Source organism: Juglans microcarpa x Juglans regia, chromosome 1D (assembly GCF_004785595.1).
Source record: "Juglans microcarpa x Juglans regia isolate MS1-56 chromosome 1D, Jm3101_v1.0, whole genome shotgun sequence".
Taxonomy (NCBI): Eukaryota; Viridiplantae; Streptophyta; class Magnoliopsida; order Fagales; family Juglandaceae; genus Juglans; species Juglans microcarpa x Juglans regia.
The window spans coordinates 15,346,047-15,361,460 of NC_054594.1; positions in this window are offsets into that span (position 1 = coordinate 15,346,047).

Consider the following 15,414-nt stretch of genomic DNA (forward strand, 5'->3'; position numbering starts at 1 on the left):
TATGAATATTTTGGCCCAGATTATACTATTCATGTAGAACCATGCAACAGGGAGAATTTAAACTTGCCCTTTAAGGTTGTTTTTTGGCCCTTTGATAGAGGAAAATTGGGGATAGTTGAATACATGTAAGATTGTTGGTGGAATACATGTTAAAATTGGGGATGACTCAATGGCCTAGCAGCTTGTTGTAGAATTCAATGAACACATGTCTCAGTTATTCTTCAACGTTTCTTTGTTCCTTCGTATTAAAACTCAAGTCCTGTTCTTTGGAATCATTGAAAACACCTCTGCTCTTCATGATCAGTACTACAACCAATGAAGTCAAACCCATATGCTCATTTCTTGATCTCTTATCCCCCTTAAGTGATGTTAGTTGGGGGCATCCTCAAAGCAGCATTGGAACGATTACGTCTCTTTAAATTAGAGCGATTAAGATAAGGGTTCTGTACCTTGATCTGCAATGCAATGAGAGCATCCATTTGTTTATTCAGTAGTGTAGCTTCATGAATCAGAGCCTTCATGTTGACCCTGTCCTTGTAGAAAGCGTTGACCTTGTTGAGCTGTTAGAAATACTCTTGGAGCTCATGTTGGTGAGCAATCTGTAGAAGGGATGCCTGAGTTATCTGATGTAGACTTGGTCATATTTCTTGGTGAATTTAATTACTAGCTTGATGGTGTGCAAATTTTAATTTCAGTGGCAGTTCTCTTATATGGTGGGTTGGGTGGTGACTTGTTTCTTAAGACCTTGGAAAGCTTCCCATGCCAGCTGAGTCAAGAGGCTATCAATACTTTAAACCTTGAGGACAAGGTTCTTTAAGGGGAGGAGTTTGTTATGACCCTGAGTAATACGACGTCGTTTACTAAAGGAGGCAAGTGATGCACTGCATTTAAAAGGAAGCTGTGAAACGTTGTTGTTTTATCATCAAAGATTGTTGTTGTGATGATTGATCCGTTACACAAACTTATTTGTCTTTTAGCTAAAATAGAATAAAAGCAGTTAAAGATTCCATCTGTATTCTCTGACATCCACAGCTATAAGGATAAAAGGGAGCTAATACAATTTCCATCTTTGAAAAAGCTATTGTAGACTTACTAGTTTGTTACTATTTTGGAGGTTAGGGACCCTCGAAGATCTCGTAGCAATACAAGAATTCAGTCTATTTCCATTTCCAGCATTCTGTTCTTACATCATACAAACACCATTACAACATCTCATTTCATTTTCATCATTTACAAATATTGAGAATCATAACACACACACACACTCCCTCTCTCTCTCTCTCTCTCTCTCTCTCTCTCTCTCTCTCTCTCTCTCTCTCTCTCTCTCTCTCTCTCTCTTTCTGCTTTGGTGTCGCCACCACCAACATATGCCGTCATTAGACCTCAAGGATGGGCATATCTACTAGAGGTCTCAGCCAGCCTCTCAAATCCCACCGTCTGAAGTTATGTTGCCGTCGAGTTGAGCTAGGTTGCCTCCTTAGAAAATCCATCACCGAGCCCTCTTCTCCCTCTCAATCTCGTCCTCAGCCCCGAATCCCCCATTTCCCTCTTCAATTCCCATCCTGTGCGGCATAGGGGATTTTTGCCTAGGGTTCCGCCACAAGCCGCCATGACCTACCGTGGGCCACCACTTCCAGTCACTTTGTAATGGATGTCCACCACCTCTTGCCCCTTCCCCTTTGTTCAACTCTGTTTCCCTTGGAAAACAATATGCCCAACCAACGCCCAAGCCACCCATTTCTGGGTTTTGCACCGCCGCCAAGCGCCACCCTTTTCCATCGCGTGAGTCCTTTTCTGCACCCTCCTTTTTTGCCAATCTCATGACCCTTAAGTTTTTCCCCAACCGTGGATCCCCACTAGTTTATCCAATTTTGCCTTCGTCATCGTGAACTGTTGCTGTTGTTGCCTTACTCTGCCATTATCCCGCTACCACTCTACCACTTTTGGTGCCACCTCATGATGCGTGCGCTTGTCCAATGGCAGGACACCGTAGACCAACATGAGCTCGATCAACCTATTTTGCTTGTACGCATTACAAGTACATCTCCAATGTGACCCTTGAGTTTAGAACTTAATTTATCACTAACGCTGTGTGCAGTCTGGTTGTGTTGAGAAGGGCTTTAGGCCCGATAAAGTGTTAGGCTTGATATCGTAGTAGTTGTTGGGAATTGGGCCATGGAGGATGAGATTACATATGTAGCTTGGTTTGTGAAACTGTGAATATTGTGAATGTTGTGATGTTGTATATTGTTTGATGTGTGTTATGTCATGCCATACAATATACTGTCTATCATGCATCTGCATCTTTACTGTAATTACTATTTGTTTAGATTATTTAACTGTGTTGTGTTATGCCATGTTGTGTGAATTGAAAACTGGATTTTCGTGTACTGGGATATCATGTGGGTGCATGCGTATCATGACCCCAAGTCGAGATGAGATATTATCTCAGTGGAGCTCTTCTGATCACTCGGGAGCGTAATAAACTGAGTGGCGTCCCCCTAATAAACTAAGTGACGTCCCTGAGTTGTCGCAGGGTGACAACGGGCTCGGATGAGATGGTAACGCTCTCGTGCTGATTCTATGGTCCTTCTGCTGGCGGGGGCTAGAGGATGTCTAGTCACGTACGCGCCAGGTGTGGAGTTGGGCATCGCTTGTTACAAAATCATACACACGAACATTACCCGTGGTGTGACGAAGTGAGCCAAGGTGTACAAATGGTCCCTAGAGGAAACCATGGTGTATGCGCAATAAAATAGTTGTGTTTTGGGCCAAAGGGACTTTTGGTGTGAGCGTTTTGTTTAAATGTGTTATTTTAAGAAATGGGGGAAGAAATGATATTGTGATCTCTTGTTTGCATGGCTGTCTTACTTTGTTGGTTGTATAAATGCATGTTTTAAACTCTTGGTTGTTGTATGTTGATTACTTATTGAGACTGCAAAATCTCATTGTTGTATTTTGATGCAAAAGGTGGGTATGAGCAGGAGGGACAAACCCCACTGAAGGACTGAAGACCTGGGGACTTCTTCCTTGTGTTGTTGCTATGTTGTTGCCTTTTCTTTTTCAGTCGGATGACAGTATTAGTTTTTGGATTAATTTTGTTGACATTTCTAAATTTGAAATTCTTGTACACTTTGCAATTCAAACTACCCCTTTTTACTTCTCCGTTGCGTCTATAACTGTACACTTTTAAGTTGCATGCTTGCACACACTTACTTTCACACACTTGCTTTCCAATTGCATTTGGGGTGTGTGATCCGTGTAGTCCACGCCTCTGCTTCGCGACTCCCTCCAAATTACAAATGGGGGGTCAAGTTTATGGATCGCTGCTAGAGAAATTAGAACACGAATTGTAGTTATTCTAGTAACAGGAGAGTACGTATCAAAATAATTGATATCTCTTTGTGTAAAGTCATTTGCAACCAACCTAACTTTAAATTGATCAATAGTACCATCAAGTCTCAATTTATTTTTAAAAATCCATTTACATCCAATGGTTTTACATACAAGAGAAAGATCATATAAGTTCCAGGTGCTATTTGTCTTAAGAGATTTCATCTCATTATTTACTGTTTCTTTCCAGAAAGCAAATTCAATGGAAATCATGGTATCCTTGAAAGTCAAAGGATCTTCTTCCACAGAATAAGTATAAAAATCATGTCCAAAATCCTTTCCATTTCTCACTCGTTTCCCTTTTAAGTTCATTTTCAAATCTAGACGAACTCTCAGGATTAGATAAAATGATAGGTTGATTACTGGTTGAAGGAAAACTTAATTTAGGTAAAGACCTTCTACTTTGTTTTTAAAAGGAAATAGATCTTCAAAAAATGTTGCATCACTAGACTCCATGATGGTGTTGGGATTAATACCTTGGACTTCTGATTTAATTATAAAAAACGTGTATGCAGAACTATGTCTAGCATACCCAATTAATACTGCATATACTGTGTTGAGATCTAATTTCTTTTTCTTAATTTTTGGAACATTAACCTTTGCAAGACAATCTCAAACTCTAAAGAAATTAATATTGAGTATTCTACCCTTCCAGAGTTCATACAGTGTCTTATCAGATCCCTTGAATGGTACTCTATTTAAGACAAAATAAGATGCAAGTATTGATTCCTCCACCATTGCTTAGGTAGGCCAAAACTATAGAGCATGCATTAGAGCATATCTACCAAGGTTTTATTTTTTCTTTCAAAAATACCATTAGATTGAAGAGAATATGGAGCGATTTCCTCATGTATAATACAATTCTCCTCATAGTACTGAACCAATTGATTAAAGGAGTATTCACCTCTTCTATCAAACCTAATAATTATAATATCTCTCTTCAGTTGGTTTTCAACTTCAATTTTGTAGATGACAAATTTACTAAAAGATTCATTTTTTGTTTTCATCAAGTAAACATAACAAAATTTGAACATATCATCTATAAAGTAATGAAGCATTTAATACCACCTTTAGAATATACACCATTTAAATAACAATTATCACTATGAATTAATTCAAGTAGTGACGAATTTCTTATAACAGATTTAAATGGCTTTCTAAACTGTTTCGATTGAACACATATTAAACATTTTTCATCTAAATCAATAGGAACTTTAGGAATAATCTCTAAATTCATCATTCTTTTAACATTATGATAATTAACATAGCCTAATCTAGCATACCATATTGAAGAGGAACATGTAAAAAATACGAATTTATTATTAGAATCAAATTTGTCTACTACATTGTTTTGAACGTTTACTACAAATAAACCATCACTCATATAACATTTCCCTACAAATGACTCATATGTAATTACAATAATTTTATTGGATTGAAATAACAATGTGTAGCCTGCCCCACAAAATATAGATCCACTAATTAGGTTCCTCCTCGCCTCTGGCACGTAAAACACTTCTTCTAATAGAAGAGTATTTCTAGATGTTAGTTTGAGTTAAATTTTTCTTACTCCAAATATTTGTGCAGAGGTAGAGTTACCCATTGTCCCTTTCATACCGCTTGTATCTTGATATGTTGAAAAAATATCGCAAAGAAATGACATGTAAATTGGCTTTTGTGTCTATTATCCATTCAGTAACATTACAAGCTAGATAAACTTGAGAACTTATGGTTACATACCATTCATCGGCTCCAACGGAGTCGGCCCATAAAGCACGATATGAGGTTGTGGGTTAGGCGATCTTGGTTGTTCGTTGCCTTGGTTTTTCCTTTTCTTATAGTGATAATTTTTGGTCAAGTGACCTGCTTTGTTACCTTTAAAAAAATGGGTCTCTTATCATCTTTGTTAATATAGGACTTTGATTTCAAATTATTCCCATAATTAGTTTTACTCTTATTGAATTTGGAATGATGGTATAATGGGTTCTTATGTGTTTTATGGCCTTTTACAATATTTGCCTTAGACTTGAAATCAGAAACCAATTGTGGGATATGATCATTTTCCAAGTGTTATTCTTGGATCCTTATGGCAGAAATCAAAGTTTCCATGGTCATATATTCAGTCTTATATTTAAGAGATATGCTAAAATTCTTCCAAGAATGAGACAACTTGTCTATTGTATAAACAATATGGAGACACTTGGTAATACTCATTCCCCGTTGATCCAATTCATGGTAAATGATAGTTAACTCATAGGATTACTCTACTACAGATTTGGAATCAACCATCATAAAACCCAGAAATTGGCTTGCTTGCGGTATACTTATTCATTCTGACATCTTGTACACCATATTTATTATTAAGAGTATTCCAAATATCTTTGGCAGATTTAATGTGTAGGTAAATATAAAAAAGTGTATCACTTAAATGATTTAAAATCCTACATCTACATATATATATATATATATTTTTGCATATGTTTGCAATTCAACAGTTTGTGCGGGCTCATATAAATCATCAGAAGAAGGATCGTTTTCCATAACAAAATATAATTCAAGCATTGTAAGAAAGATTTTCATCTTTTATTGCCAATGCTTAAAATTGACTCCTCCAAATTTCTTAGGTACAATAGGTTCATTTGAAGTCATGGTGGAAGCCAAACAATTAGGCCTTGTTTGAATTCAAAACTCATATCAACTCATCTTATCTCATTATTAAAACTTTTTCAAATTCCTACACAAAATATAATAAACAATTCAACTTTTTCAAATCTCAAAACAACTTTTTCAAATTCCCACACAAAATATAATAAATAATTCAACTTTTATTCTACTATTCACAAACTATCTCAACTCATCCTTAAATCCAAACCACTCCTTAAAATACAACTTTTGTTTAACAAAGGGAATTTCTACTCTAACATTGTTGGGAATATTTTGAATAATAAATTATATATGTGTAAACACTTTTTAAATTAGAGAATATGTAAAATAATAAGAAAAAAATAGAAAGAGAGAACTTGGTGTTGAGGCATGTTATGATGGACACTTTCCTCAGAGTAGATTTTGCCACTTCCAAATTCAAACATGATATAGGCTTTTTGACAGTCTACTCTCAAGATACAATAACGTCGATTCCAGTTAATTTCCTCATCGGTAAAGGAGATCATCGAACCCGATATAAAATAACCTAAGTCCAAAGAAAAAAAATACAAGAAGAATGAGGAAATGTTTCTCTAATTTTTGTAGAAAATTTTTGAGTGAATAAATTTGTGGGCAGGGTTCCCTATTTATAAAAAATTAAAGGGCACTTGTGAAAAGTCACAACTGGAATGCAATGACACTTATGGAAAGTAATGACACTTATGGAAAGTCACAACTTATACATTGAAAATGTTTCTAATTCACCAAAAAATACAACCCTTTGTTCAGTTGGCAAGCGGTTAAGGCTCATATCCCCAAGACAAGTTACCATAACATTTTTTCATTTAAATCTAGACAATTAAACCGATACATTGAATAATGGTAATGATTCACATTATTTTTTACTTAACATTAAATGTTTTAATCATTGTTAAGTTTAAAAACCAATAGATCTAACCAAATGCGACAACCCAGACACTAGATCTAACAATGTCGGCGCCAACGCCAACCACATTGGAGCTAGTTCCCACCATATCTGGTCATGATAGTACCAGTAATGGACAAACAATTGTTGATTCTAGACATGTAGACTATGGGTGACAATATGTTATATGACTTGTAAATTCAACACGAACATGACACGTAATATAATAGGTTTTAGTTAAAATGGATTGATTTAATAAGCCACAATTAATAAATGGGTCAATTGTGGGTGCAAAACCTACAATCAACAAATATAACATGAATAAATTCTATTTTCAAATTCTATAAGTGTTTAGTTCTATATAATTTTATTATTATTGAGATGTATTATTAATATTAATATTTGACTACTTAATATCTCAAAATATTAAACTTTTTTATAACATCTAATTTATTTTGTGAAAATATTAATTTTCTTATATATTATTAGTTTGGTTATTGATCATAAAATATTTAATCATGAATTCCGTTGTAATTGTGAATAATTTATATAGTTGATTATGATGATAAGAAATTATATTAATTGGATCAAAGTAATATACGAGCCCGCCAATTTATATGAAATGGTTTAAACGAGTTGAAACTAGTTAAAAAAATTGGGTCGTGTTTAGGTTAACTAATTAAAAGTTAATTATCAAGGCCTTGTTTGAATTCAAAAATTATCTCAACTCATCTCATCTAATCATTATAACTTTTCAAACTTTCAAATATAATATACTAAATAATTCAAAATTTTCAAATTCCAAAATAGAAACAATTTAAAAAAATTATATTCTAACAATATATTATTCAACTTTCAACTCTCATCTCATCTCAACTTAACTCACTATCCAAATCTCTCTTAAATGGGTCATCCGGGTTGTGTCATATTTTAAAAAATTGGGTCGTGTTCAGGTTAACTGAATAAAAATTAATTATTAAATGGGTTATGCGTATCGTGTTTTATCACCCGTTATTTATATGAATTGTATTAGCATTTTAGGGTCTGAACTATTTAATTAAACGAGTCATGTTCAAATTAACTTATATAATCCAATACTCATGACTTGATACAACACATACACAACCAACGACACAAATTGCCACCCCAAACGCCAGCTATGCCAACATAATATACTCAAATTCTCCAGCAAATTTCTAGTCGCCACTCCAAGCGGTGGTTGGATTGTTGGTATTTTAGCATCTATTACCTCTAGATAATAGGTATGGTGCATCTTATTTTAAGAATTGTACATCCCTTGTAAATGTAAATTTTATACCTTATCGTGACCAAAGATGCACTCATAGTTGATTACTCTCTAAACTTTAGCTTTAAATTTTTTACCTAATATAATTTTAACTTTAACCAAATTAATCTTTATCTTAAAATACCATTACTTGCGTCAGAATGTCAGTTGGTACCAATGACTAAATGTCACATGTCATCTAAAAAATAAAAAGTATATATTGAAAGAGAAACTTTGGTCAACGACCCTATCTGGTTTAAGATATTTAGATTTAGGACCATATGTAATTTTTGTTTTGAGAAAAAATCCATGAGGTATGAGTTTATTGGAAAAAAAGACCATTATCTCTCGAGTTATTCTACTCATTATTTTTACACTACACAACTGTTAAGAGAAAAATAAAATAAAATAAAATAAATATGTAGTATAGAAATGATAAATAGAATTTTTCTTATCTATCTATTAATGTTTATCAAAAACACGTAATCGAGTCACAAATTACCTCTCAATTTTAACTTTTCTCTAAAACATTTACTTAAGTTCTTTTACTAAAAATAAGAAACAAACTTCTATAATAAAAATTTGTTTCTATCTAAAAATGTAAATGAAAAATTAAAAAGTTAATGCCACCAATGGTGGCTGCCCAAACAACCACCAATATTGTGGACGGGTTCTGGCCACCACAAGTGGCCTAGTTTCAGCCATCCTATTCTATAAGAATTCTGATCACTTATGGTGGCAACACCACTACGGTGGCCTTTGACCGATTCATTTTATTTTTCATTTTCGTTTTTTTAATATAAAACAAATTTTATTATAAATATCAATTTTTTAAAAAATGATTTTAATTAAAGGTAGAGAATAAAAAATAAAATTGATGAGATTGTATATGATTCAACATGTTTTTGGTTAATGTTAAATAGATTGAATAATTAAACAGAGGTCCTGTTTATGATAAGCTCATACTATAAAAAGAAATTATTTATAAAAAAAATGAATAATTGGCCAACAACCCTCTTGTGCTTTACCCTATTTCAGATTCGCCCTTGCACACATTTTTTTTAAAGGAATAACGCCTCATGCTATTTGTTATTTTGAATTGGATCATTTTCTCCATTGACTAACGAATTGCTAATGTGGCCTATTACACGTGGATGCACTTATGCCATATATATCAATGTACACGTGGATTTGACCCTTAATACCGAAAATACCCTAATATATCATTAACACGTACAACATAACTAGGGTTGAACAATTAAATCGAGTTTCGTACCCGGCCCGACTTTTCAAACCGACCTAACCCCATTTTGTCAACCCGAAATAAAAAACAGGTAAAAGGTTCCACTTCCAATTTGTTCCATTTGAAAGGGGTTCAGGATCGAGTAATTACCAGATATCCATAAAATGGTAAATATAAGGTATACCTATTTGTAACAGTGCCGTTTTGGATGTTTGTTTGAACTTAGATTTCATTTTTCTAGAATCGGGTCTCCTTCTAGCGTCTCCTAACTCCCAAGTTCAATCTTCTGTGACGCTCCTAATCTCTGCATGGGATGGAACGGAGGCTTAGAGCGTTGGGACATGCAACACAAGATTACATACCATTGTACATGATAGTTAATATGCAATATATCCTAGTATGCAACTAGCAATATGCTATAATCGCATCGGAAATAAAATGTTAAAGTATAAGATATGCTAGAATAACTAAAAACATCCCAACTTTATTAGAAGATCGTCATGTTCGAAATACCAAAGTAGCATAGATTTATATACAAAGTTATATAATTCTTTTCATGATATCTAAAGCAAGAAGGACTTGGGCTATGAACAACAGAATTAAGTCCAACTTCCTCTCCAAGTACGGTTCCTCCTCAATCATGCGGATCTAATGCTCTATCAAACTCGTCCTGGTCGAGTCCTAACACAACTGCTATCATTCTAGAATGATAGTGATCCCATAAAAGGTGAGATTTACTCGACGTTTCAGTAAGTTAAACAACCAACTGACACAAAGATAAATCAAACATGAAAAATGATAAATATGCAATGCATGAGATGCAGAAAAATTAGTATTCATCTCTCACATCCAGATTTTTCAACATCTTTTAAAAGAAAATATGGAGACACGGGTTTTTACTCAATAAGTAATTTCGTCATCATTTTTTAAAAAACATAACTTCTTCATAAAATTTTATCATTAATAGCAATTCTTGATCAATATCATAACATGTGGTAATATCACAGTTCTCTATATGCACTGTGAGTACCTATTGGTGACTGTTGTACAACTCACATTGAAACTACGTTATCTATAGACTCATTCTCAATGCATTGGTAAATATAACACAACATTAAAATTCATAACGTGTACACCTACCTGCGTTAGGTGTCATAACATGTTGATTTTGCTGTAGTATTCTTTAAAAAGAACTCATACGAAACATGTTGACTGTCCACTCCATTATTAAACACTCCAGAGTAGACAGAAGAATTCCACTTGGGTAATTCCACATCCTGGCCTTTGAAGTCGTGATAAAATGATTTTCATGCTATGCTTTGAAAAATATTTTTCAAGACATGTGCATGTGAAGTAAATTTCATGCAAAAAATGATATTTATAAATGTAATTTACAAAAATGATGAAAATGTCATATGTTATGTAAGTATGCGCTCAATGTGTCATATAACATGATAATTTATGCTCAAAATGATAATTGAAGAATAAATGAAGTATTTATCAATAATTCATAAGAAATTTATTAAAGTGTAAGTTAGAAGCCAACTTACCAACTTTCGAAAAAATTCAAAAATAACTTTGTAGCTGTGTAAATCAAGTGTATACTAAATTAGGGTTAGTACTTCTATGAATAGGTTCAAAATGAAAGGCTTCAAAAATAGGGTTAAGAATTGTCATTTAGGCCCAAAATTTTCACTAATTGCAAACAAATTCCAAAATTAACCAAATTTCATTGACTTCATATTTTTGACATTCTAAAATCATCTATGCCCTTGAATTTTTAAAATTCAAAGTAGAACTTGTCCAAACAGTTCCAACCCATGGCATGCATCCTAGTTGATGCCTAAGTGTGTTTTCAACTATTGATCACTATGAATGCATGCATATGAGATTTTCTTTAATCACAAATGATCATTGAATTCTAGGCTATAATTAAGTGTTGGGATGAACTTGATTATAAAAGGATTAGAATATGCTTAAAACCGATACATGCTTGATAATCAAAACAAGATAGATTCAAAACCTATCATGGCATGCTTCTAACCACAAATTCAACCTTCCATAATCATGTTAGGACAATAATAAATCATATCAAATCATATTTAGGACATGTCATAGCTAAATTTCCAATTAAAATCATTCAATCATTCAAATCATCTCTTAATTGACCCGGTTTTGATCTATGACCTTCTTAAAACTCAACCAAATTTTATACCAAAACTTGGAAACAAAGCTTGAAATGCTAGCTAAGATCAAAATTAAGACTTACAAATTTCATGGTCTTCCAAGCACTCAAGACTGTCTTACACAAGAATACTCAAGAACTCACCAAAAGTTCACTCAGTTGCACTCTTTTGATCTCTAAGAGGGAGAAATTCTCTCAAGGCTCAAGAGGATGCTTGGAACTATGGTGTGGATGAAATGAGAAGGTGAGGGAAGTATTTATAGGTGGTCAAGAGGTGAGGGGCGTTGGCTTGGGTGCTTGATGATTCGGTGAAATGGAAGGTGCTCAAATCTGAAAAATTTCCAAACTTGCTTGCATGGACTTAAGTCATCTCGTGCAGGGGGAATAATGGCCTAAAACCACCATGATTCCCTCTCCACAGTTGCTAAATTGATCCTATGAGGCTGGCCATGTCGTGGGGCATCATTTGGGTGGCAGAAAGATCCACAAGCCACCCTTGGAAACCGGCCGATGAAGGTGGTTTTGCGGTGGCAAGAAATCAATTTGGTTTTTGGATGTTTTGGGCAGCAAAACTGAGTCAAAATCTTTCATAATGGTCATGAAACCTCTTGAGGATTAGGTGGTGAAGGAGGTGGCATGGGGTGGTAGTGCAAACCACAACAATAGGCTGGTTCAAAATTAATCCAATAGGTTACAACACAAACTAAACCAAAGTGCACCCGATTTGGCTCTTTGAGTTGGTTGATGCAACCAATTTCGTCCAAGACTCAAACTGAGTTTGAGAGGGTCTCATGAGGTGTTTAAGGACCATATTACCCTTGAGAAAAAACTACAAAAATGTTGGGTCCAAGGGCAAAACAGTCCAAGCATTACAAAGGAGATTTCACAAAACCGATTGGTGCAAGGTTTGGGCTTGTTATGTCATTTTTCTTAATGACATGTGGGATGGTTTAGCTAGGATATTTTTAACATGGTCTAATCATGTTTTAATGGAGTATTAAATCATGAAAAATTGAATTAAAAGGTTTAAGAAAAGATTAAACTTAATTACGCTTCAAAGCATGACTTAAAGTGTATTAACCTCAAGTATGATGGTTAATGGTCTTAGCCAATTTTCAAAACTTAATTTGGATACTTTGGGTATGATTTAGGCTTAAGGAAACCAATGTTATGGTGTATTGGACTTTTGCTCTTGAATGGTGAAATGAGCCCAAATATGATTTTGGGTCATATGGGCTTAAAATGGTCAAGTGTATGGGTTCAAGGCTTAAGGGCTTCTTGGGCTTTGAATGAGGGGGCCTCATTTTCCAGATTTTTTGGGTTAAAAAGGAATCTCAAGATCTACTAAATTAAGCTTGACAAGATTTGACTTGGCCTAATTGGGCTGTGGGTCCATTCTATACCAAGCTTTGCCCAAAGGCCCTATACCTTCCTTATACTTGGGCCGAAACTACTCTTGATTTCCTAAAGGCTTGGCTCAAGGTTTTTCCATGAATGCATTAGGGTCCTAAAATGCCTCACCAAAATTACTAATGGGCTTGTCTCTCTAATTCTTAACTCATTAACACTAAGTACCAATATTAATGTTAATCTCACTATCAACTTTAATGTAAGTAATTAACTCAAAATTAAGATCCTAATCTAGAGTACTTAAGGATTAATCAATGGTTAATTAGGTGCGGTGTTACATCTTCGTTCTTCTATTCTTCACTGTCTCCCAAGTCCCAACTTCGTTGCTTTGTCAAACTCAGTCTCAACTCTCGCAGCTCCATCCTCAGCCGCTGTAACACCCCGCCTAAAAGGCCCCTTAAGACCTAGCCATTAGCTCCATTAATCTTGATTAGCTTTTTGGGTTATATAACACCCCGTATTTTAGTGTATTTTTAATTGAATAGTTATTTTATTAATTTAAATATTAGTTCTCTTGTTTTAAGTTTATCGAATTTTTCGTTGGTTTATTTTTATGATTTTTAATTTGTGAAAATTATTTTGATATGCTTTCTTAATATTAATTATTGTTATGAATTTAAATTACTCTTTATTTTAAATTAATTTATTGTTGGATTTAATTATTTTATTTTCATTTAATCACTATGTTTAAATTATTTTATTTGACTTACTGTTTTGAAATCGTTTTCGTTGGATCATTTATGTGACTCAAGATGTGAGGATTTAACCTCATTTCTTTTCCTCCATTTTTCTTTTTCCTCTTTTCTTTTTCTGTTTCCTCTTTTTCTTCTTTCTTTTTCTTCTTTTTCTTCCTTCCTCCCTCGCTTCCTCCCTCGCACACGAGCCCCTCTCTCCCTCTCTCCGTGCGTTTTCTTCTTCCTCCTTCAGTGTCGCCATGCGCCACCCATTGCCGTCACCGCCCCTCTCTTTCTCTTCCCCTCCGGCCGGCAACCACCCCACTCCAATTTCATCTCCTCTCTTGCCGGCGTTTGCCCTCACGCGCCACTCTATGTCGCGGCCTTCTTTGTGTTCTCACGCTATTGTCGCACCACCACCAGCCACCATCTTTTCACCACATCACCCTCGACCTCCCAACAATCTAAACCATCCATCCCCAGCTCCGATCTGCCACCGGTGAAGCTCCATCATCTACTTTTCTGATTTGATCATTTTGGCCTCTAAACACCTCCCACACCGCCACCCACGGCTAACCATCACCACCATTAGTTTCACCGAAATCCCTAAGCTCTTCCTTAGTAATCTCGAGTCTTAGTTTGTCCCTATTCAAAAGTGGATTTTTAAGACCCATGACCATAGTGCATTTTTCACTGTTACGTTGTTGTGCCGCCACTTCTAGCACCTCTGTGAGCTTTCGAAAATTATATTATAGCACTGTAAGTATTTTTTCAAAGAACTTTCGTGATTTAAATGTATTTTTGCACTAACTCATTTTTATTGTGATCTGGTTAGTTGTGCTGGACGGAGTCCAAGGAGTAAGGGGGTAGGATGGATTGGAGAATGGAGTTGTTGTGTTGTGATTTGTTGGTTGTTGGATATTGTATCGTTTGTACATGACATATTTGCACGCATGTTCATGTTTGTAAATAAAAACTGGATTTTCGCATGATTGCATACATGTTCATATATATTTTATGAAAACTGGGTTTTCATGTGAGAAATGGTTTTGGGTGCGTGTGTATCATGACCCTAAGCCGAGATGAGGCATTATCTTGGTGGAGCTCCTCTGGTCACTCAGGAGCGGAATATACCGAGTGATGTCCTCTGGGTTGTCGCTAGGCGACAACGGGATCGAACGGGATGGTAACGCTCTCGTGCCAACTCCATGGCCCCTCTACTGATGGGGGCTAGAGGATCCTTAGCTCTGAACGCGCTGGGCACAGAACTGGGCATCGCTCATTACGAAGTCACTCGCACAGTCGTTACACGTGGTGTCACGAATGGAGCCAAGGTGTGCGGATGGTTCCTAAAGGAGATCATGGTGCATATGGTAAAAATTGATTAATGGGCCGTTTTCTGGAAAAATGGTGTGTGTTGGATAAAAAGATTTTATGTGAATCATTTTCTGGAAAAATGATGTATTAATTTGGGCCATTTCTGGGAAAATGGCGGGAAAATGTTTTTATGGAAATATTTTGGGCCAAATGAGATTTTGGCATGCGTTGAAAAATATTCATTTTTGGGAAAAATGAGGTTTTGAGTCTAATGCATGTTTCATCATATGCATGCACTATTGTTAGTTGCATTAATGCATTTTTAGTCTCGAAGGTTGT